This window comes from Crocuta crocuta, unplaced genomic scaffold (assembly GCF_008692635.1).
Source record: "Crocuta crocuta isolate KB4526 unplaced genomic scaffold, BGI_CrCroc_1.0 scaffold479, whole genome shotgun sequence".
Taxonomy (NCBI): Eukaryota; Metazoa; Chordata; class Mammalia; order Carnivora; family Hyaenidae; genus Crocuta; species Crocuta crocuta.
In genome coordinates this window covers 1,503,608-1,529,013 of record NW_027531875.1, presented here as the reverse complement: position 1 = coordinate 1,529,013, position 25,406 = coordinate 1,503,608, and the positions used below count along the sequence as shown (strand labels likewise).

The 25,406-nt window shown below is 34.7% G+C and overlaps 1 pseudogene; it reads right to left on the bottom strand.

Moving 5' to 3' along the window:
- Positions 1-1,027: 1,027 nt before the first annotated feature.
- LOC144238983 (BH3-interacting domain death agonist-like) lies at positions 1,028-24,798 on the bottom strand (annotated as a pseudogene).
- Between the last annotated feature and the right edge of the window lie 608 nt (positions 24,799-25,406).

Here is a 25,406-nt window from a genome sequence, read left to right as displayed (position 1 = left end):
AATAAAAATATAAGATTATTAACAGACATTCCCCCATGGGATGTATGCAGTAGCTTCTGGTACTCTATCAGCTTAAATTTTTTATCAAAGCTTTGACTTCTTGGAAAGAGAAAAGGTGATTTAGTTACCTGATTTGGGAAGCTATAGTGGACATGGGACTTTAAATCATTTTCACAACTTTTATTTGACTCTGGTCCTTCTTGACTCAAATAAAAGGAAATCAAGTTGAAAAAAAAATCAAACACATGTTTTGAGGCCTGATTCTCCCATTGTTTGAATATAGAACTTTAAGCCAGAACTTCTTGTACTATTTGGATTTTAAATAGGAAAACTGTTACTTCCTTAAAATTAAGACAATCCCTATTTTGAGACATATTTTTTCATTTGTGAGGGGTATGTGCATCTGTCTCCAGGACTTGCTCTCCTCAAACACGATATTGCCTGCTATAAGACCATGCCCCAAGATTGCACTTTAGTAAACAGTAAAGTTGTTTCTTTTTAATAAAAAAGCATTTTGTTTTTTACTTCTGCCTTACAATCTGTTCTTAAATTTAATTTTCAAGTGAAGACCTGTATAGCTGAAATAAGATAAAGGCACAAAGTGTAGTGGATTTAGAAGATGGCATGAAACTCACTCAAATATAGCATGTTAATACAAAGATTTCTGTCTGGATAAGCTACTTAAAACATCATCTTTAAGACAGTAAGAAATAAGGGTGCCAGGGTGGCTCAGTCTGTTAAGTGTCTGACTTCTGTTCAGGTCATGATCTCACTGCTTGTGAGTTCAAGCCCCGCATCAGGCTCTGCACTGACAGTGTGGAGCCCACTTGGTACTCTCTCTCTTTCTCTGCCCCTCCCCTACTCTCTCTCTCTTTCTCTCTCTCTCAAAATAAATAAATAAACATTAAAAGAAATTTAAGTAGTAAGACATAAATAGCTATTACCTCATGCCTATCTTCTATAAGAACTTTGTATAAATGGCCTTGGCTCCATCTCCACTGGAAGAAGGTATACTATCATCATCACATCAAATTTTAACCATTCGTGCTTTTGAAGAGTTGTCCATTCGGTGCATTCCATTTCTGACTAAGTTTCTCATATAGACTCTGGTTAATAAAGCTCACTGTTGTGTGCAAGAAATCACGAGCAAGGATGGTGTGTGAACGGCCACTTTTTGGCCAACAGCATCAGTCAACATTGGCTTGCTCTTCTCTTTCTTTTTGTCTTTAGATATGTCTAAAGACTTATGTCTTCAGGATGAGTCGGCATGACCTGCTCCAGTGCACCAGCGAGGTACTTTCTCGTCTCCTCCTCCCACAGGTTCATATTCATAAACTTCATTGCCAGGGTATTCACTGGTCTTGGGTGGTTGCTGTGATCCATCCTTGTCCCCTATTTGTATGAGTTGCCTGGCAATATTCTGGATGATTTCCTCTTGACTCTCACAAGTTGTCTCCTCATTTTTGAGGAAGTGGCTGCACCGATTGCCATTTTTCTACAGCTCATCACCATGGTCCTCCTGCAGGTAAGCCACTAAGGGCAGCTCACCGCCCAATGTCTCCAACTCTTTGTAGAAATTATAGTTGGAGCAGTTTTGAAGGAAGCCAAAGACCAGCAAATGTTTGGATGTGTTCATCCTGGAGGCCTGACCCACTGCTGACCTTAGAATCTATGGCACAGGCAGCCTTACAGGAATCTGACTTGCTTCTGGCTTTGCAGGCATCCTAGGTCAGCAGCCTCCAATGGGGATAAAATTCTCAAAGACTCCTATGCCCATAATTTGTTAGATACCATACTTTTGCTGGCTGCTCCAGGTATTAAGTTTCTTGGACATTTCAACAACTCCTTACCCACCAGCAGTAGCAGGTGCTGAGAGATGGACCGCGGGGGGTGAGGTGCTGGGTGCCAGGTAAGGCAAGCCGGAGGCAAAGTCCCTGACACATCAAGAATATAAATTTATTAAATTCAACAGTTAAAGATAAAAAGGGGTTACTTGGATAAAACACAATCTATTTGCAACTTAAAATCAGCATATATAAGACATAAGACCACAGAAGGTTTGAATATAACCTAACAAAAAAACGAAGTAATATCATAGCCTAAAAATGTATTAGGAAAAAATACACATAATTGTAAAAAGTAATAGGCAAAGCCACAATTACAGTAAAATAGAATTTAACAAGATTCTCATACTGGGGAAATAGACCAATGGGGAAAATTTTGAAGAATAAAGAAAATTTTAACAATCTGATTACAAATTAATAATGGGCACATTAACCCTGCAGTTGACAATTAGAAAATACAGTTTTCAGGCATTTACAGAAAAGACAGTAATACTGTCTATTTATTTGACTCAAAAGGAAAACAATTACATTACAAAGGAACAATGTCTTATCAAGTTTACTATTAATTATAAATCAATATCTAAAAGATAAAAAAGAAGGAGGAACTTAACAGAGGACCAAGGGGGAGAAGNATGCTAATTAAAAATAAGTTGTATAAATATAAATACAATAAGCAGTATAAATATAAACTTTATAAATATAAAATAAGAAATTAATAAAACATAAAAGAATGCAATACAGAGGATCCTTATATACAACTATTGGTTTTAAAAAAGCAAAACTAATGAAATAGACAAACCACTCACAAGGCTGATCAAGGAAAACAAAGCAAGTTCCAAATATTCAATATTAATAATTAAAAAGGGGAAAGGGTGGCTGGCTGACTCAGACACTAGAGCATGCAACTTTTGATCTCAGGGTTGTGAGTTCAAGCCCCACACTGGGCATAGAGCTTACTTAAAAAATAGTAATTCTTTAAAAGTTTTAAGGATTAGAAAGGGGAATACGACAGTGATATTTTAAAAGACATATAGAAGAATATATTTTGAATACCTAAACTTGAATATTTAGAGAAAATAATCAATAAATTAAAAAATATAATTACCAAAAGTAACTCAATAAGAAACATAAAACGTTAATTAACTATAAAGTTTTATAAAATTGAATCAACCCCTCAAGAGAAAGGGGAATAAAGGAAGGGAGGAAGGAACTAAGGAAGAAAGAAACAAAGGAAGGAAGGAACAAAGGAAGGCAAAAAGAAAGTAGGAAGGGAGAGAAGAGGGAGAAACAGTCAAAGAAAATAAAACACCAGGCATATGTGGGGAAAGACATGTATTTCAGGGATTTGAAATTGAGGAGATGCTTTCCTATCAATGTGTGAAGCAGTTTAAAATTATATGGTAAACACTGACAATTGTAGTAACATAATCCATAAAGTTTTAGCTGGGATCATGGCCAACCAGCTAGAGATTATACATCCCATCATTGCTTAAAGCTAGATATGGCCATGAAAAGAGAAGAAAAATGTTATCTCACTAGGTTCAGAGAAAAGTACTTGACTGGGGAGGCTGGGAGGCCCAGTTGGTTAAGCCTCTGACTTCGGCTCAGGTCATGATCTCACTGTTTGTGGGGTCAAGCCCCACATTGGGCTCTGTGCTGACAGCTCAGAGCCTAGAGACTGCTTCAGATTCTGTGTGTGTGTGTCTCTCTCTGCTCCTCCCCCATTCATGCTCTGTCTCTCTCACTCTCTCAAAAATAAGTAAACATTTAAAAATTTTTTAAAAAGTACCTGACTGAAGTTACACATTCAATATTAAAATTAAAAAAATACATAAACAACTTTCCAACAGTCAAGAAACAAAGCTAATTTTAGGCTAATAAAGTATATTTGTCAAAAACCCTATGCAACAACATAATGGATATTAAAATGTTAGAAATATTAGCTTTAAGAGTTTGAATAAAACAAAATCCAAATGTCATAGTGTGTATTAAATATCATACTAAGGATTTAGTTAATGCAACAAGACAAGAAAAACAAACAAGTAGCAGTTTAAAATTTGGAATAACACATATTGTCATGTATTGACACATAATTATTTACTTAGAAATCAAAAGAAGCTACACATTTTTGGAATTAATAAGACAGGTAAAGATTTTAGATAGATTAATAACACAAATCAATATATATGTTAAAGATAAATCAATATATAAAAATCAGTAATAAATTTAGAAAATGTGCTTTGAAAAGAAACATATCTTCTTGATTTCATGTTTGTGTATATAAAAGAAAATAATTCCAATAACAGTTCTTATGATTTTGTGTGTGTGGGAGGCAACATACTCTAAACTTCACATAAAATAGCAAAAGACCAAGAATGATCAAGACAGCCCTTAAGAAATAGAACTGGTTTGCGTGTGGGTAGATAAAGTTGCCTGAGAAGATATGAAGTGTTATGAAAAAGTAATAGTAAAGGCAGTATGGTATTGATTGATAAATCACCACACAAATGGAACAGAAAAGGAGCCACAGTAAAAGATATCTGTGTGTTGGGAAGTGTCATTTGTGATGAGAGATATAATCAAACGACAATGAGAAAAGTTGGACTTTTCAAAACAATGCTGGAATAATATAGTAAAAAATACAAGTGGGTTCGAATTACACATCATATACAGAAGTATATTACCAGAAAAAAATAAGAACTTTTAACATTTAGAAAAAAATATGTAATACCTTTCTAACTTCAAAAATGGATGATTTCTGAAAGAATACAAACAAAAAAAAGTATAAACCATAAATGAAACTATCTACAGTTTTAGCTGTATTTAAATAAAAATGTATGTGCTCCAAAAGACAACAAAATAGTAAGGGAAAAAATCACAGATGTGAGCAGCTAATTGCAAAATATTTTACCAAGATAATTAAATATCAATAGGCTGTAACATATGTGTATATATATATATATATATGTATGTATGTATGCATATATATATATATATATAATTCAAAAGAGAAAATAGGATTGTCAATACAAGTAAGGAATGCTCAATTTCACAATATCATGGAAATGTAAAGGAAAACCACAATGAAAATCAATATCACATATAGCAAGCCAACAAAAAATTTTAAATTAGTTAAAATGTGAACAAACTGAAAACTTTAGCCACTGATGGTGAGAGTGAAAATGAGCACAATCCCATCTGAAAATCAAGTTGCTGAAAACCTATGAAAGTTGAAGAGTCTCACATGCTTCAGACAAGCCATTCCACTCCAGGTTTATGCCCTGGAGAAACACTTGAATACTTTCTCCTACAGGTATGTACAACAACACTCAAAGCAGCAGTATTCGAAATCTCAAGAATTTAGATATAACTGAAATTCTCTTGGCAGGAGAAAAGATGATAAATTCCAGTGTATGTATACACTGGGGCATTCTATAGCTCTGGAAATGAATTACACAGAGCTATATGAGCCATAACGATACAATTTCTATAAAAATTAAAACAAAAAGCAATACCATATATTGCTTTAATCTAATTTGTAGACATATATAGTAAAGAATAAAGAAGCAAATGAAATTTGTAAAAACTTATTCAAATTCAAAATAATGATTAATTCTAGTTGGTAGGGTGAAGAATATGACCCAACAGGACTAAGAGAGAAATATTTTCTCTTCGGGGCACCTGGGTGGCTCAATCAATGAAGCATCTGACTTCAGCTCAGGTCCTGATCTCATGGCTTGTGAGTTCAAGCCCAGCATTCACACTCTGCACTTGGATTCTGCTTCACATTCTGTGTGTGTGTGTGTGTGTGTGTGTGTGTGTGTGTGTGTGTCTCTGCCCCTCCCTAGTTGTTCTCTCCCTCCCTTCCTCCATCTCTCTCTCTTTCTCAAAAATAAATAATAAATAAATAAATAGTAAAAACATATTTAAGAAAAGAAATATTTTATCTTTTAAGCTGCATTATGGACATTAGGGGTATATTGCCATTCAGCATATAATTCTCTCTTTCTCCCTCTCTCTCCCTCTCTCCCTCTCCTCTCTCTCCTCTTTCTCTCTATTTCCCTTTTGAAAGCATGACAAAAATACATATATTAAAATAATTTTATTTTGTAAGAGAATCAGTTAAAAACCAAAAACACTGAAGTCACAATATTTTCCATGAGTTGACAATATTGTATACACCAATTTTGAGTGTAGAGTCCAACCACAGTGAGGTCATTTCTTTGAAGGATCTAATCTTTCTAATTCTCACTCAGATAAATTTCCTCCAACTCAGGAACATGTAAATAATAACACTATAAAGGTACTTGAAGGCACCAAGAGCATGTCGTCATGCTGAGAAACCATCTGCCTTTCTGATTAATATTAGATGTGAGCAATTTCAGACTACTGATTAGATGTATCAATAATTAATGCAATGTTATTGTGGATGATTAAGGTTATTTCTTTTAATGGGATTCTCAAATCACTTTTAACACCCTGATATAAATTCTTCATGACATATAGCACTGCATACACTTTAGCAAGCCTACCAGACAAGTTTTATAATAGTGATTCAACCAATCTCAGGGCACCTATGAGGAAGAATTTTTTTCAGGTTTGTCTAATAAATGCTTATGTAAATGCTGAAAACCTTTAGGGGTAGCAAGATTTCTCTCTATATCTAGTCTTAGAACTGTCTTTTACCATGCTGTGATTTTAATGTATTTCATATTCTAGTATGTTTATTCTGTAATTTTACTCACATATAAGAATATAAAATAGAAACAACAGCTTCAAAGTCTATTTGGTGTGTCAATATTGTAGTATGTCAACTGGTAGTGGGATTCTTTTTGTATTTGGAGGGCTTAAACACAAATTTCTATAACAATAAAATGTTTGTGGTTTTAAGAAAAATAGACTATGCCTTTATATCAAGATGCCATTTTTTTTCTTCTATAATGTTGCCCAGTGTCCCAGGATAGTTACTTTAACTTAGGAAAATTAATGTGTATTTATACTTAAGGTGTATCCTGGAAATATAAAAGTTAAGGAGATAGTAAGACTATTTATTGATAGTTCTTGACCCAAACAATACAGCTATTAAAGAAAAAGGGTGGCATCATAATTTTAGAAGACCTAAGAAATATTTGCTAAGGAATCAAAGTAGGCAAAGCACCAGAAAGAAAAAATTGACTCATAAAAATAAATGCAAATGTAAAGCCTCCTTTGTAATCAAATAAATACAAACAATAAATCGCTGATAACATTTTCCTTGTAAAATTATTAAAGATTTGTTAAAAATTAGTAATACTCAGATTTGGCACAGAATCATTACAATTTCAAATATTTGATGAAATTAACATTCACATACTTAGCTAACAATAATGTAAATCAATACCTTTCTAAAGACCACAAAACTTTACAAAATCATTTTGACCCAGCAACAGAATTTCCAAAATAATTAGATTTAGCAAATAGTCTTAGAAGTAAAAGAGTAAATTAAAAAAAATGTTAGCTATTAAAATATTCATTGCCACATTACAAGTAACAAAATTAGAAAATATTTCACATCTAACAAGAGTTTTTGAATGAGCAATGACGTACGAAACTAATAACAGGAATAGATGGTAAATTGAATGTCAGATTACAAAATAGTATGCATACTGTGGCAACATTTTTACATTTTAAAATTTTCATGCATACACATACACACATACAATTTAAAGAAAATATATTATTTTATCAAATCAAATTAAAATCAGCTCTAAATCCCAAGTCTCCAGGGGCCTAGCTTTGGAAAGTATACAAATATCAGTCTTTAATAGCAACTCCTCCTTGGCCTTAAGTCATGAAAGTATACACAGTCCAGAAAGTTTAGAACAGAAGCTGGAGAGACATCAGTAAGATGGCCAAAGAAGACATTCCATGCACATACTTCCCTCAACAGTAACAATTTGGCATGTATCTACAAACCAACGTGCCTTTGTGAGAGCTGTGGGATCTAACTAAGAGACTATAAAATCCTGGTGCAGTCCAAAACCCAGGAAAGCCATTTTGAAAAGACAAGCCCACAGCCTAGCAGCTGATGTGCTGATCTGTGATCCTGTCTATAGACCTGGGAATAGCTCCATATCCCTGAATACTTGGCTACAGCCAATTTGCCTTTGGTTCTGTCACCAGCCTCATACACCAAGCGATCACGGAGAAATCTAGCTCACCTGTGCACCAGGTAAGAGGCATATATACCTTGGTCCTGGCTGTGGACCTGATATGGCCTGTGAACCATATCCAGCCTCTCTTGGCCATGGTTTGGGAGCCCCTGGACATCACTGATTTAGACAATCACTCAACGACCATGGAGCCTTTGTGAAAGTCCAGGAGCCCAGCAGAAAAGCTCCAGCACACTGTTGGGGGGAATAAATCTGAGATTGGACACATTGAAGAGGAAAAGAATTTGACTTTACTAATGTCAGCTCTCCCCAGGGTAGGACAAGCCAGTGCCAGGGGATCTCTTCTTGGCCCCTTACTTTTCGCACGGAGGAAAGTGAGAACATATGAGTGAGTGCCCAGCTTCCTCAGCTGCGTGGGACGCTGCCAAACAGGCTCATTTCTCCCTCACTGCACACGGATTACAGAGTAGTGCAAAAGCAACCATCAACCAGATGAAATGGCAACTTACGTAATGAAAAAAATATTTTCAAATCATATATCTGATAATAGGTTAATATCCAAGATATGTAACAAGCTCATACTAACAAGCTCATACAACTCAATAGCAGAAAAGCAAACAGTTAGTTAAGAAATGGATAGATCACCTAAATGGACATTTTTCCAAAGAAGACGTACAAGTGACCAACAGATACATGGTAAGATGTTCAATGTCATTAATTATCCGGGAAATGCAAATCAAAACTACAATGAGATATCACATCACACTTGTCAGGATATCTATTTTCAAAAAGACAAGAAATAAAAAGTGCTGGCAAGGATATGGAAAAAGGGGAACCCTCATGTACTGCTAGGGGGAATGGAAAAGGGTATAGGCACTAGGGTAAACAGTATGGAGGTTCATCAAAAAATTAAAAATAGAACTACCATATGATCCACCAATTCCACTTGTGGGTAACTATCTGAAGAAAATAAAAGCACTAATTTGAAAATACATATGCATCCCTATGTTCATTGGAGTATTATTTAGAATAGTCAAACATGGAAACAACTTAAGTGTCAACAAATTAATGGATAAAGAATACATGTTGTGTATGTATACACAATGGAATATTATTTAGCTACAAAAAGAATGAAATCTTGTCATTTGCAACAACATGATGAACCTCAAAAGCATTATGCCAAGTGAAATAAGTCCGGCAGAAAAAGACATATTATATAGTATCATTTATATGTGGAATCTAAAAAAGCCAAACTCATTGAAACAGAGATAAAGGATGATTGTCAGAGTTGGGGGCAGGAAGGTGGGAAGATGTCAAAGTGTACAAACATTCAGTTATTAGATGAATAACTTCTTAGGGTTTAATGTACAGCATGGCAACTATAGTTAATAATATTATATTACATAATTGAAAATTGTTAATAGGTTAGATCTTAGACGTTTACACCACACAAAAATCTTGTAATTATGTGAAGTGATAGAAGTGTTAACTAATCATTTTGTGGCAATCGTTTCACAATCTGTACATGTATCAAATAACCTTGTTGTACACTTTAACCTTACACAGTGTCATGTATCAATTATATCTCAATAAGTCTGGGAACAAAGAAAAAGAAATAAAATCCATTTCTAATGAAAATCAAATAACTTTATTTAAGTACTTTTAAAAACTGCCTCCTCAAGGGGCTCCACTCTCCCAATACCAAACTCCAGGAATTCTCTATTCTTTTTTGGCATGTCTTGAAAGTCTCTCCTCCCTTTACCTTCTGGATTTCCTTTCCTCCTAGGAAAGGTAATTTTATTGCTTTGAAGCCTTTACCTTAGGATAACAGTATAATTTCCTTAGTAATCACCTAAGGAAAGGGAATTCAAGCATGCAGGACAGGAAGTCCTGGTAATTCTTTAGATGTTGGGTGGCTGAAGACAAAAATTACCCTGATTTTATGATGACCACTTGGAGAAGAAAATAAGACAAATGAGTAAGAAATTATTGACTGATTGATTGAATGATTGACTGATATATTATAAGTAGTTAACATCACATTCTCTGGAATTAGATTATTTTGTTTTGAACTTCAGCTATGCCACTTACTAGCTGTGTGACCTTGAACCAGATGCTTAATTTATCTGTGTCTCAGTTTATTCATATTTCAAATCAAGATAATATACGTATCTATATTATAGGATAGTTATGAGGATTATAACAGCTATTCTTTTAAAGATCTTAGAATAGTGCATGTGGTTAAGTACTATATAAATCTTTATTAAATAAAAATAGCATAAAGAATTCAGAAACAACACACCCTTTTCTTTACAGCAGCTGTACTGAAAACAGGGCAATTTGTCCAGAAGCCTCCAATTTTAGAAAATGTTCACCAATAGGGAAGGAGAAAATTAACCAAAACCATTAGCTCAGTAACTTATTAATAATGTCATAAAATGAAAATAGTTCAAGATAACTGTTCTGGAGAAGAATAAGATGATTAATGATTTCACAGAACAAACTGAGAAAGATCAGTCAAAGTCCAGTTTTGTTTCAAGAATTGTTCACTGTTAAAAATCTCAGAAGGCATGGGGAACCACAGGATGTGCTAACAATGAGGTGGGTTGCAAGCCCTCAAGATTAAGTCTGAACTTAGCCATTAATTGGTTTAGCCATTGGCTGACTTTTATTATATTAGGAAGAGGGGAGGACCAGTTTGGAGGCTAAGATCTCGCTAGGGTCGGCTGAAAACTTTCAGTTCTTCAGCATCTTTTGCCCAAGACAAAAGAAAGAAGAGAGAATTCCAAGAAAATTAATAAAGAGTTACTTGAGGGTAAATGAAGTGCTTTCTCCTATTCAAAACCTTGCCAGAGCAAACTAATCTACCGATGCATGGAAGTCATACCAGAGACAGAGTATACAAATGTGTAGTTAGAGTGTTTACATCGCATCCTTGGTGCAGTGAGTTGCTGTCATCAGAAATTTACACACCAGAGGTTGTGAAATAGCACTAAGAAGAAAGGCAACTTACTAACCAAACATTATTGCCAGATTCTTCTATCCACACAATGAATGTTAGAAATGGGTTTTGTGGATGAAATTAATGGACATTTGGGTAATACATATTTAAAATAAGTTATCACTGGTGAATAAGCAATAACAGGTATTCAAGAAATGTGAGTTGAATAAAATATCAAGCAGACACTCCTATCACATAAATGAAATACAAGAATCTACAAAGCCCAATAGCTTCTAAATTTAGAAAAAGCTATCAAAGCTTAAACCACAAATGATTCGATGTCCTCGGCCTACTTTGAAGGTTTTTGGTCTCTTGACTCAAGGAGATGTTCAGCTGAATTCTCAAGCTGAAATGCTGTTAAACTTTCTTCAGGTGAAAATTATAGACAGTGTTTGCCAAGGTTGCCAAAGACCAGGAGAAAATAAAAAGGGAGAAAGAGCCAAGACCACATCACGTTTAGAGAACAAGTTGTATGACAGATTTTTTTTCTACTTTGCAATATATATGTGCCATGTATTATATGTGGCAGAATTTTATCCCTGCCCCTTTAAAAAAAGTTTTTTAATGTTTATTTTTGAAACAGAGGGACACAGTGCAAGAGGAGTAGGGGCAGAGAGAAGGGAAACGTATAATTCAAAGCAGGCTCCAGGTTCTGAGTTGTCAGCACAGAGCCAGACTCAGGGCCCAAAATCACCAACTGCGAGACCATGACCTGAGTGTAAGTCAGACGCTTAACTGACTGAGCCACCCAGGCACTTTGTGTCCCTGACTCTTCACTACCATCTAGTTGTGGGATAGCTCATTTTTTTCCCAACTACCACTACTGAATAAAGTGAATCCAGCATACTAACAAAAAATAGCTGAGCATGACCAAATTGGCATAGCTTAATTCACTATCTTCAATTTTATATCAGTGACAATAAAGCATTGCTTCTCACAGAGAACAATTGTAGGTACTCGGATGTATTTAGGTTTCATGTCATGCCATTCAATCATGTTGCTGTCACCATTTTAAGATTACACATGTTTAATTTGGGTAATAAGACACAGAGAAATCTGGCAGGATTTTTTTAACCTAGGGAGAGAAAACCAGGTGAGAAGGAAGCATCAGGGAGTTAGCTAGAAAAGACCGAGATTGTGCCTGGGTTAGTGGGGTTCTAATACCATTGTTAGGCAGATGAAAAGTTACTGCTACGATTAACTGTCGATTGATTTATTTGACACTGATCAGAGAACACTGTGGACAGCCCAGTAAGCAATACACTTTTACAACAGACTTAAATTTGCAACCATCTGTGCAGTTTAGAAACAGATGGTGAAAATTCTGGCCTGTTTTTTTTTAAACCTGGAATTAAGGAAGGCGAAAAATACTCATTTCACAAATTGGTACATGCAGTTACATTTAACCTATTTTAGTTTCTATAGGTTCTCAAACAACTGCTTTTACAAATCTTTACAGTATCTTTAAATACAATCACTTGATTTAATCTGCATTTGGAATATTTCTTAAATTAGATTTATGTAATGAAGATGAGCAATATATTTATATCTATAAGTATACAAGTAGACTAAAATTACAACAGTATTAGTATGGTCATTACATTCTGTTAAAATACTGCTCCACTTATCTCTAAATTTGATTTATTCTTATTAAATAGTTTTAACACTGGCAGGATAAAAAGAAGGGCATTTGGGAGTTTTTTCAGTTACAACTTTGCTTTTTATTTCAAACAAGCAGCCTAATTATCTTCTGGATGTTTTTGACTAAAACTCCCCAAGTACAGATGGTAAAGAAATTCCTCTGTACTGCTTATCGACATTGTTGCTTGGCTTGAGAGCGCCTTAGGATTCAGAGAAACCAAAGTATACTGTAGCGACTTTCTAGAAATGGCTAGTGTCTGGCACTCTGTGATAATTTAAATTTCAACAAAATATGTTAGAGTAGTAGGGATGTTATATGGTACCAGTGTAACTCAAAAGAGTATCCAGGACCATACCCCTCCAGATTTTCAGCCAGTGGGAGATGGGAGCGTTGGCAAAGGAGGAAGATGACAGGAAATAATTTCCCTTTGAAGATAGTACATTACCCATCTTATGATGAATACATTGCAAAATTTGATGGATTATAAGGCAATCCAAATATCCACCCCAACTTTGTTTATCCACACCCAAATTTCCAGTTTATCTGCATAAGTTTGAGTCTGGCTTGAGACCAGAAATAAGAATGGGGCCAGCCATGTTGGAAATAGAAGACGTAGTCTGTCATGGAAACATGGAACAGCCAGAGCCAGCAGTAGAGTTAGGGCCAGCTGGATCCAAAGAAAAAATTGGCATGAAGCAGTGGTGGGACAAGTTCCCAAAGCAGAAATGGGGCTAGCCAGAAGGGAGGAGAACAAGTGGCCACATGGCTGAAAGAGAGCCAGGCTTTCAGGATTCCCATATATCCAAATCAGCCCCATTTCCCCAGTGATCTAGATATAAGAAGTTATATTTTATTTCTACGTAAAGACATAGTATTTGGTACGAAGCCCAGAGCCAATATAAGGCTTTTGCCAACAATCATGGCCTAATTCAATCAAAATTCAGAGGAAAGATTATCAAATGAAAAGATAAGCATAGTTACAGTATTATATTATAGTCCATACACCTGAATTTGGGGGTAACACTATAATACTGATAATTTGATGACAAATAGCTATAATGTGTAGAAAAATAAAATAAAGACAACATTACATGATTCCAATGTGATTGTTATAATATTTTACAAGTGTGATTTTTAAAATTCAGTGAAGGCAATGGTGATGCTTTTCAAGAAAATATCATTGTTCTCAATTCTGCCTCTTAACTAATACTAATAAGATATGACCCCTTGTTACAGTATCTCAACACATGACTGATGTTAGGTAATAGCATACCTTTCTGATTACAGCCCATCTATTTGGTAGAAGGCAATTTTTACTATTTTTATTACTAGTAAATTGAATATCTTCATATACTTATTAGCCTTTGGGTGTTCCCTCTGGATGTTGCCTGTTTACCTCTTTAGCCAATTTTCTACCAGGTGTTATGTATTTCCTTATATTTTTAAGGAACTATAATCTCTTGTCAATTTTGGATGTTGCAAATATCTTCGTTCAACTTGATCACCTGTGAAATAATAAGAAATATATGTACTGGTCTCTACTTATGGTTTCTGACATTGAGATCCTACATCCCTTAGAATTTTCTGATAGGAACAACTTCTGTTCTAATGTAGTGACTCTCAGTGGGCTCCTGGATGGGGGCTGGTCACTAAAAATATCAAGCCATCATTTGAAGCTTGGAAATTTTGGCCTCAGTTTCCATTCTCCAGACAAGTAAAAAGGGTTGGGAATTAAGTAAATAATACCTAAATGATGAACCCTCCCAAAATAAAAATACCAAAATTATGGGGCTCAGGGAGCTTTGAGATTGGTGAACATATCTGCTTGCCAAGAGGGTGGTGTACCCCAACTACATGGGAACAGAAATTCCCATGCTTGGGTCCTTTCCCTATGTATCTCTTCATCTAACTGTTCATCTGTACCCTATGTACAGCCTTTATAATAAACTAACAAATATGGGTTAGTGTTTCCCAGAGACCTGTGAGACATTCTAACAAATTAATGAACCCAAAGAGGGGGTTGTAGGATTCATAGCCAGTAGGTCAAAGATACATCTGACAATCTTGGACTTGCAATTGGTGTTTGAAGTGGGGGGAAGTCTGTGAGACTGAGCATTTAACTTGTGGGCTATGGCACTAACTACAGATACCTTGGTAGTTGAGCCCAATATCTTTTCCCTACTAAAAAACCCTACTGTATTAGTTCCTATGGATATCATAATAGTCCTGAATAAAGGCTATTTTAAAAGTGTCTGAATAAGTTTTTGACATAATGCATATAAAGAACAGCACTCAATACAAATAATTCCATAAGTATTTGTTATTTAACCATTATTAAGAGTACCATATCATTAAGATTATCTCTAGTAGCTAAGATTCATTTCTAATAGCTCCTTCACCCATTTTGGTGGTGCCATGTAATACTCCCAGATTATGGTACCACCTTGGAAAAGGAATGGCCCAGAAATGATTGGAATTTACACTTATCCAACGGGAGAATGAGTTCAGAGTAAAAATAATTCATTTTAAAAAGAACACAATGATTTTGATTACAGATATGAGAATGTAGACTCAAGTTCAGACAATACAAGTTACTAATTGAGTACCTAACTATGCATATAGTAAGGATATTCAGATATCTTGAGTGTATCCATATAAAGACACCATCTACTGTAAGAACAAAGTTCTTAAAACATGTTATTCCTTTTATCATTTTCCTTCAAAGGGACTTCAGCATCATGTCAACAGTCAGTAAAAGCAATTTTTAGGGGTATTAATAATATAAAGTTTGACTAGACTAAGGGGTCCCAAACATAGGAAACATTTTAAAAATAAAACTTCCTTGGTTCAACCTCAGAATTATTGAAACAATATTTCTAAGGCCAGGGTTCAGAACACTATTCATTGGATGACTGTTCTGAATCATATTTTATAATAACTAAGAAATGGTGGATAAATTATTAATGCAAAAAAAAGGGGGGGGCGCATGGGTGGCTTAGTCGGTTAAACGTCCGACTTTCGCTGTCCTAACTGAAAAGTATGGTCCCAGATAATACAGTATCCCCAGCATAACAGTGTCTGTTTCTAGGAGTGATTGACTCCCACTGATTATTTCCAGTACATGTTCTCATCATTATTTTTCATTCACTAATGTGGTGCAATCAAGCATGCATCCTCCCAACTGTCTTAAAGTCTTATAAATCACTGCCAAAGTGTGTGCTTTTGTTATTTCCTCAGCATCACTTCTAGACCGTTAAGCTCACATTTAAGGTCATATATGAGAAACCCTTTGTTGCCTAGCTCTTTCAAAATACATGTTGAAAGTCTTCTCAAGAAAGGATTTGCATCAGGAAAGTAAGTGTATGTGGCATTCAATAATGTTGCAATCTTGGGGCACCTGGGCAGCTCAGTTGGTTGGGTGCCCAACTCTTGGTCTCGGCTCAGGTCTTGATCTCAGGGTAATGAGTTCAAGCCCTACATTGGGCTCTGTGCTAGGCGTGAAGCCTACTTTTTAAAAAATGTAACAATCTTAGCATTCTACTCGATTCCTTTACTTAGTGCCCAGACTAAGTAGAATACAGATCCACCAACTCTGCTCTGAGTACCCTTTAAGGCTGTTACAGCCTGGAGTCCATTATCCCTTATAAAATGTCTAAATGAAGGCTTCTGAAGGATTTCAGTAACCACACATCCCTCTCTCTTATTTAGCAGTGGCATATATAACCAAATCAAGACAACAACATATACATTAGTTCACGTGTATAGTTAATAAGCTCAATTTTATAAAGATCTGGGTTATTTGTGTGATCCATAAAGTATAAACCCTAAATAAGATTGACATTTCTGGAATCTGGCTAATTTCAAAACCAAACTTAAAATGAAGAAAAAGGTACAAACCACTGAAGAATTTTATAGTTATAATAGCATATACTAATACTTATATAAATTTAATAGTTATAACTTTATTAAAACCTTAAAACTAGTTTTAGAATGGAAAATAGAAGAAGATAAGAAAAGAATGTTGTCATATAAGTTTCTTGAAAAGTGGCAGGTAGAAAGATCCTTCTATTATGAGACTATGAAGGGCAGACAATAGAATAGAATCAAATCAATTTAAAGAAATTGGTTAGATTTCTAATTTTTTGTTTAAACATCTCCAAAACCTCAGATTAATCTCATTTTATTTACTTGTGATAAATTGAAACATTTCTCATTTCTGATAATACAGTAGGAAAAATAAATATGAGTCGGATGTATAACTGATATAATTAATTAGATAGATTATATTTCTTGGATTTCATTATAAATGCAACGTACATATTTACTAAAATACCATGAAATTTCATTTGGTATTCTTACCAAAATTTTCATGAAATACAATGTGAAAAATAAAAATTAAAAAATTGATATTTTCAACAACTTTTCTAAACTGAGTGAGTGTTAATGCTGAGCAGTTGAGACAATAATGATCCTAGATGCTAACTGCATGCAATATTCAATGGCAGTCATTGCGTTCAGATGAAACATGACTATAGTTGTATAGAATTTTAGGAATAGCTCTGTATTTGAAAAAAATCAAAATAATAGCATGCAGTTCAGAAAATGAGTACAAAATCAATAAAAAAATTAAGTAAAGAGCTCAACTACTAAGATACCTTTGTGACAAAAATTAATGGCTTTTCATTTTTGCACTCCATGACAATAGTTTAGAAGAAATGAGAGCATACATTTCACCTCTCCTTTTTAACTAAGTTGTGATTTATAGTTTAAAAAATAGATTTCTCTAATTGGCTTACAAAATAGTTAAGAACTCTGTCTTTAAAAATTTGCTAATCTTCTTATAGAATGTTACAGAGCAGATGAAAATAACAATGAACATGGAATGCAAGGGAGAGAGAGAGATGATGTTACTCCCCAGTTAATTTTTTTAATGTTTTTATTTATTTCTGAGAGAGAGAGACAGCATGAGCAGGGGAGGGTCAGAGAGAGGGGGAGACAGAATCTGAAGCAGGCTCCGGGCTTTGAACTAGCTGTCAGCACAGAGCCTGATGCGGGGCTCAAACCCACGAACCATGAGATCATAACCCAAGCCAAAGTCAGACTCTCAACTGACTGAGCCACCCAGGCGCCCCTGTTACCTCCCAGTTAGAAAGCTCTCACAACACTCTGAAAATGCAGCTGTATGTGTCTAAGAGATTTTGTAATCTTAATAGCTTTTTGCTGACTACATTCAAAAGCATAATACAATGTTTCATGTGTCAATGAATTTCTCACTTACATCAAGTTACTCTGCTCCCAGTGGTCCTCTGACCCTCATATACCAAGAGAAACGGTTATGAAACGTATAATACAATGTCTTGTAGTACTGCCAAAATTTTGGTTCATTTTATCCAAGCAAACAACTTCTAAAAATACAAAAGAATCCATAAAATGGGAGGGACATGGATAAAAATAATGGGTGCAATACCAAATAATCACTAAACATCTAAAAGCTAAAGTTCCTAGATATATATCAAAATCAGTCTAATGGATTTGGTTTTCAGTGCAGACTATTTAATGTAATTCAAAGGTTGATTTGGCTTTCAAATACTTTTTGTTTAACTTATCAGAGATTCTGATATGAAAATATAGAGATGAAAAATTTTTCCTTGTTGATATTTAAACCAGGTTGACACATCAGGCCAGATTCTATAGATAAACTCTTGGTTCATGACTTTTCAACTTAAGATGAAGTAGGAATGAGACCATAAAGTGACAGTAAAGCAGCCAGATCAAAATGGAGATCTCAGATTTTATATAGCAGAATACTGGAAGGTAGAGCAGTTCTTTATTTTTTGCTTAAACAGAAGACGTGGATATGCATGTAATAGGTTGCTGGGGCAACTGAAACTTGCAAAAATATAGAGCAAAGTCAAGTGCACAAAATATTTGTGTAACTTCAAAACATAGTGGACATCATAATCTGTTTTCCTCATAAATAACATGAGATATGAATAAGTTTTATAGGAAAAAAATCCATATATAAATAAGTTTGGCAAACACAGTTTTGACGTAATTGATTTGCAGCAAAACAAAATAAAAATAACTCTCAAGGCTTTTCTTTTGTGGTTTCTCTATGAATTTCCAAGAAACCAATATAGAATATAAGCAACATTTCCAAATTTATTTAAATATGGAATTTATTTATCACAGATTGCATTGTTAGTATAAATTTACATGGAATATACTTTAAGAAATGCTGATTTTTAAAAAAAAAAGAATATAAAATGGAGCCATCAAAGATAGAAGGCATATGGATATAATCAACTTCTGATTTGCCTAAGCCTAATCTAGTTTTTGATACTCTCTAACAGAAAATGTAGTAGTAAGAATTTTAAGAAAAATCATGAGTAGTTGCAGACAAAATGCCTACCACTGGTAACAGGAGATAATGATTGAAAGAATAAATTTGTTTGTATTTATTTACTACAAGCTCAGACACTGTATGAGATATTGGGGTTCCAAAGATAAATAAAATTAATGTGCCATGTAATCTCTGCCCCAGGGAGCTCACAATCTAGTTGGGTGAGCAGGTGGAAAGAGAAGAGATATTTAAAGAGATAATTACATTATAGATTTAATAAAATAAGTGCATAACTTAAATCCATGAACTGTTCATAAAAAGATGTTTTATATACAAACATCATTTTCAAAAATATACACTTTTAAGTTGTTGTAAAAGAACTACAGAAAGTGTAATAATCCTGAGTGACATGCATTCTTCTGAGTAAAATGGTTATTTTATGAAAACTAGACTTTCTTTGTGCATGCTGCCAGTAATCTGTTTTACACTTTCCATAAAATCCTGTAAATCAAAATCAAGCCTCTTAACGTACCTTGGAAGAGACAGAATTACAAATAACGTACAAAGGCTAACAGCTGTTGCACCAGATTACCCTTCCTGAAAAATGTGATAATGCAGACCCTTTTCTTTCCTGACAGTCATTTAATAAAATAAAGTTCCCCCAAGTGAGAAGTGCCTGCCAACTAAACAGGGAAAAAAGGTGTTATGTACTCCAACACCTTTTTTTTTTTTCTGCTGTGTCAGGATCCATAAGAGAACATTCTAAAAATGACTTCCATAAGTCCCTTTCTTTTGTTCACGTTTTTCCAAACGTTCTTGTTCTGTGTGATCTTTTTTTGGCTTGGTTCAATAAAGTTTATTTGATAGGTCTCTCATTTGTTCTTTCAGGATTATCTAACAATGTCATCTATGTACTCTTGTCATAATGTCCCAGAATCTGTCACCTAAAATAGATTAACAGCAGTTGGCTTCAATGGTTACGGAGCTCACTTTGCATTTTGTCTCCAGAGAAGTTGAAGGAGAAAGCAGGAAATTTTGTAATTCTTGGGAAATTAACATAAACTAATTATTGTGTTGAGGAGAGATTGCAGCAACTGGTGTGCTCTATAAATACAAATAACTGAGTTCAGAAAAAGGCATAAAATTAAATAATAATATTGCTGTTAAGCAATGCAAGAAAGAGGACATTTTGTTTATTATTTTTGAATGTATAATTCAAATGTACAGTTCCCAATATATTTTGAGGTCAAATCCAGGAAATGAAAATCCAGTCTTTGATTTCTAAGTGTTTTTAGAGGTTTTAAATCATTAGTTGATTTTTTCAACTATTAGTCAAACTTTTATCTTATTAAAAAATAAAAAATAAAAAGGTTAAGTACAATAGAAATCCATTGATTCTAGTAAAGGTAAAGTCCAGAGTTAATGAATATGGGAGTTCAGATATCTGTACAAGATCCTGATTTTAGTTCCTTTGGATATATACCCAGAGATGGAATTGCTGAATGATATGATGATTCTATTTTTTATTTTTTTGAAGAAACTCTGTATTGTTCTCCATAATAGCTGCACCATTTCATATTCCTACCAATAGTGCACAAGGGATAAAATTTTTCCACATTCATATCAACACTTGTTACCTTTAGTAGTTTTTTTAAATAGCCAACCTAACAAATATGAGTTTTTGATTTGCATTTCCCTGCTGATTAGTGATGTTGAGCATACATTGTATATCTGTTCACAATTTGTATATCTTCTTTGGAAAATATCTATTAAAGAGTAGGAGGGGTGCCTGGGTGGCTCAATCGGTTAAGCATCCGACTTCGGCTCAGGTCATGACCTTGCGGATCGTGGGTTTGATCCCCGCATCGGGCTCTGTGCTGGTGGCTCAGAGCCTGGAGCCTGTTTCGGATTCTGTGTCTCCCTCTCTCTCTGCCCCTCCTCCACTCATGCTCTGTCACTCTCTGTCTCAAAAGTAAATAAACTATAAAAAATTTAAAAAAAAAAGAGTAGAAGACATCAGTATCCCACTTTTAATAATAAATAAAACATCCAGACAGAAAAATCAATAAAGAAATAGTGGACTTGAGCAACACTATAGACCAAATGGACCTAACATATATACAGATCTTCCCATCCAAGATCTGTATATATCTGTACATATCTGTAGCAGCAGGGTATATAGTCTTCTCAAGCTTACATGGAACATTCTCCAGGATAGAACACATGTTAGATCACAAAATGTATCCTTCATTTAACTTTATAACAGAGTTTCCCCACACTAGTCTTCAGAATTACCTTCAGAATTTTCCTCTTCTGATGGATTTTCAAATAGCTTTACATTTTACTATAATAATTAATCTAACACTGAACCCCACTATACATATATTTTTCCTCCATTTTTAAATTAGTTGCTTAAAATCAATTCTTTTAGGTATATTCAGTAGCCTAAACCTTAGGACAATTTTACAGTAATAGATGATTTATAAAATTTTATAGGAAACTTGGTGACTATCACTCTGTAGTACAACTTAAATTCTGATATTCTTCACAGTATGTAATTTTTTTATTATTGGTCTTTTCTCTTCACTCAAACTAAGTCTACCTTTCCCGTGGTCCCAAGTTCCTCTAGTAGGACAACTGTACTATGCCTAAAAGTTAGCACTCAGGTACCCCAGTCAGGTAACAAAATTCTTCCATCTTTCCTTGTACATAAGTCTTAATAGCCAACCCAGTACTTAGATTCCATTGGGATCTGGAGCTCTATTTTCCATCCCAACTCCAGGGAGAAACATGTTATGTATATTCTAAAGTGGTTTGACTCTAATGCCAATTGTTTAACTACTCTGATTGACAAATTTTACAGTCTTTTTTAGTGCTTCTGTTTCTTCTCCCTGTCCAGGATTTCTCTCTAGTTATTGCTTAATTCTCACATGCTTGCCACAATATTCTTAAGCCAATGTGAGAATTTAAACATTCTAGGTAAAGGCAATATCTTCAAGATTCAGAACAAGTTGCAATATGGCTGAAGTTTGATCCTCTAAAAGCAGTTGCAGTAGACCACATTCAAAGATGTTTCCAGAAGCCAGAAAAATGTGCCCCCTCTAAGAGAAATATGAAGTATATATTGATAAATCAGGAATCCCATACTATCTAACTATTTATCTAATTTAACCTTTCAATGGTTGGTACCATTTTTCTCACTTCATAGAAAAATATTCTGAAATTCAGAGACTTTGCATAACTTGGCCAGAAAATAAAATGATGGAGTTCTTGTCTGAGAAGAAAGGATTCTGTTTCCAGGTCCCATATCCATCTCACTATACTACCTGCCTTGGTCATGTTTTCCAATTCATGATCATGGCCCTTTTTAAGGACTACAATATTCTCCTTCTCCTGTGAAATCCATCCCCAAAGCTTCTCCCCTACACACAGATGTTAGAGATAAATTTTTGAAATTCCCCTTGACTAAATTTTTTGGTACCAATGGTCACAATTCTTCCATCTTGCTGTCTCTTGGATTATTAACCAAACCGATTGACCCCTGATGTTGTGTGCTCTCTAGGTTTCATTTTAGCCCAGCCCTGTGCTCCACCAAGTAGGTCAGCCTACTTGGAATTCTTGACTTATAGCTAGAAAGAGATTAAACTTTTCCAGAGAGAGAAATAAAACATTTTTTCAAAACAAAAAGAAAAAAACCCCACATGTTGGAGATATTGTTTTGGGATTACAAATTTCAAATAGTAAGTCAAAAAGAAAACAGAAAACAAGAAAGGAATTTTGTTATAAACACAAAAGAGGTTTTAAACAGATGGAATTTTTAATGAGTAGGATGATAAAATCTAATCAAGTTTTGCTAAACAAGATTGAGTGGCTAAAAATCCAAACTCGATTGTGTGTTGCTAGACTCCAGGGTGGGCAAATTCTAAGGAGGAGATGATTTGATTGCATTTATGAAAACATGGATCCCTAAGTTACTGAATACTGATACAGAGCATGATCAAATTAGAGTAAAAGGGCATTTTTGATGCCATGGAGAACATTGATAATGTAAGAAAACAAGTGGCTCCAGCATTTAAAATCTCTGATAACAAAAAGAGTACATAGACATTTCCAAAAAGGACAGATAAAACCACTTTTTAAAATTGTCATTTATTCTGCCAGTCTTATAAGAGCAGGCAAATGAAAGATAAATCTTCCACTTACTTACTTGTGCTTTAAAGAAAATAGCTATGATAAACAAAGCCCCCAGAGAAATACTGAAGAGGTTCTGCATTTTTTTTTTCTGTTGCACCTTATCAAGACCTACAGTAATAAGATTCAACAGCAATGAAAAATTTAAAAAGTGACACTAGTCCAATTGGTCATCTATTCATAATATTAACTATCTCGTATATATTTCTCATTATGCACCAAGACTTTCATATTCTATCAGTTTTTCTGTTTGCTTCTACATGTTAAATCATTTTAATACACACAACAACTTTCTGAGGTATTATTAATTCCATTTTACAAATGAGAAAACCGTGCACAGACATGTTCAATATCTTGCCCCAAGTTAGATGGTAGTAAATTATGGATTACAGATTCAAACCCAGGAGGTCCAACTAGGCATTCTGTGCTCTCAACCAGTATATTTTGCCATGGATAAAGCAAGGCATATGACTGGCAGTATTATATTCAACCTTCCATCATTCAATTAGTTTGACCTTCAAGCACAACTTTGCCCTCTCATAAGACAGTCTCAACCCGTCTTTTCATGTTACTTGTATCTCTTATTCAAGCTAAGTTATTGTGGAGTCACACTGCTTTTCTAAGTTCATCATCGTTTCTGCCCAAATCAAAACCTAACATTATTTCTATTCATCCCTTCTGGTCGTTCTAAGAAGTTAAGGTCTTTTTGTCACCCAAGGAATTATCTTCTCAAATAAATATTGGCATAACAAACAGAATTTCAGGAAGTATGCTCTTATATATAATTATAAAAATAAGCCGGCTCAGCAATTTTCACATCAACCTGTAAGAGATACTTTTCTGACAAGTCCTCCTAGCCTTCTTACCAGATCACTGCTTCCATCATCCTATTATCCCTAATTATTATCCTGGCTGCAAATTTCTCTCTCTCTCTCTCTCTCTCTAGTAATTTCTATAATTCAGTGACCATATAGCTCAGGATAATAGTCCAGAGGTTCTTTCCACCCTTATTTAACCTGATCATTTTGATATTTCTACAGGATTTCAATAGTCATCTTATTACCTTGATCTTCTTCCCAAGAGCTCCTCTCATGTTAGTTCCAAGAAATCCGTATCCATTCTAATATCATCTCTTTCTTTAAATCATCTCCAGTTCCAACTGCACTGTTTCCCACTCTCCAAAGAGAAAAGTGTGCCTATGAAGCAAATTGGGAAATCCTGCTATGACCTTGGGCTTTTTAAAATTTCTACATCCATCATGCAAACAAGTTTTACCCACTCTCATTTCAGGCAAAGCTCAGTGGTTTCAGTGACCAACTGACAATCTTCCTCTCTATTCCATCCTCACTCATTTTCTACAGCTCAGTCTCATACTTCTTTATTGTCTTCAATATCAGCACCCTGCTTTACCTCTCCTGGCTTTACACAACAACAAGCCCAGCCTTACGATGGATGAGTGTTGTAAATCAGAATGTTTACAATTCCAAGACCACAGACTCTAAAATTTCTCCTTCTCAACACATTCTGACAGCCACCCACTTACCACAAATCTCTGGCTCTTTTGGAATCTGCTCCAGAAAATGTAATTCATTTTCACAAAAATTCAGAATTGGAAATGGCCTCATCCAGCCTTTAATAAAGAATGTTTAAACTTCCCTTAACAATGGCCATTGAGACTTGGCTAAACATATTCAGGGGCGGAAAGATCAGTACTTTGTGCAGAATAATGCGAAGAGTCAGTTAATTTGGATTTACAGACATAAATCCTATTTCACACTTAAATTCATCTGTTGGTCTTAGTTCTCGATTTCAAAGCAAAATGGAATTCATTTGCTCCCTCTCTCAAAAAACACATCTTCAAATGTTTAAAGCAAACTTTATTCTTTACATCTTTGTCACATTTGCTCTGGCTAAATGCATGCTAATTTGTCAATGTATCCATTAAAATAAGTTACAGAGAAGTGAGTAGCTTTCCAGGGCTTCAGATATGTGTACCATCACAAAGAGAAATCAGATGTGGAGATGTATTTACTGTTGCATCTTCAGTGTTTAGAATAGTTCTAAGACATAGTGAACACTCAACAAAAAGTTATTAAACGAATTAATGAATGAACTAAAGAATATATTCCAGGGTCACCTGGGCAGCTCAGTTGGTTAAGCGGCCAACTTCAGCTTAGGTCATGATATCATAGTCTGTGAGTTTGAGTCCTGCATCAGGCTCCATGCTGACAGC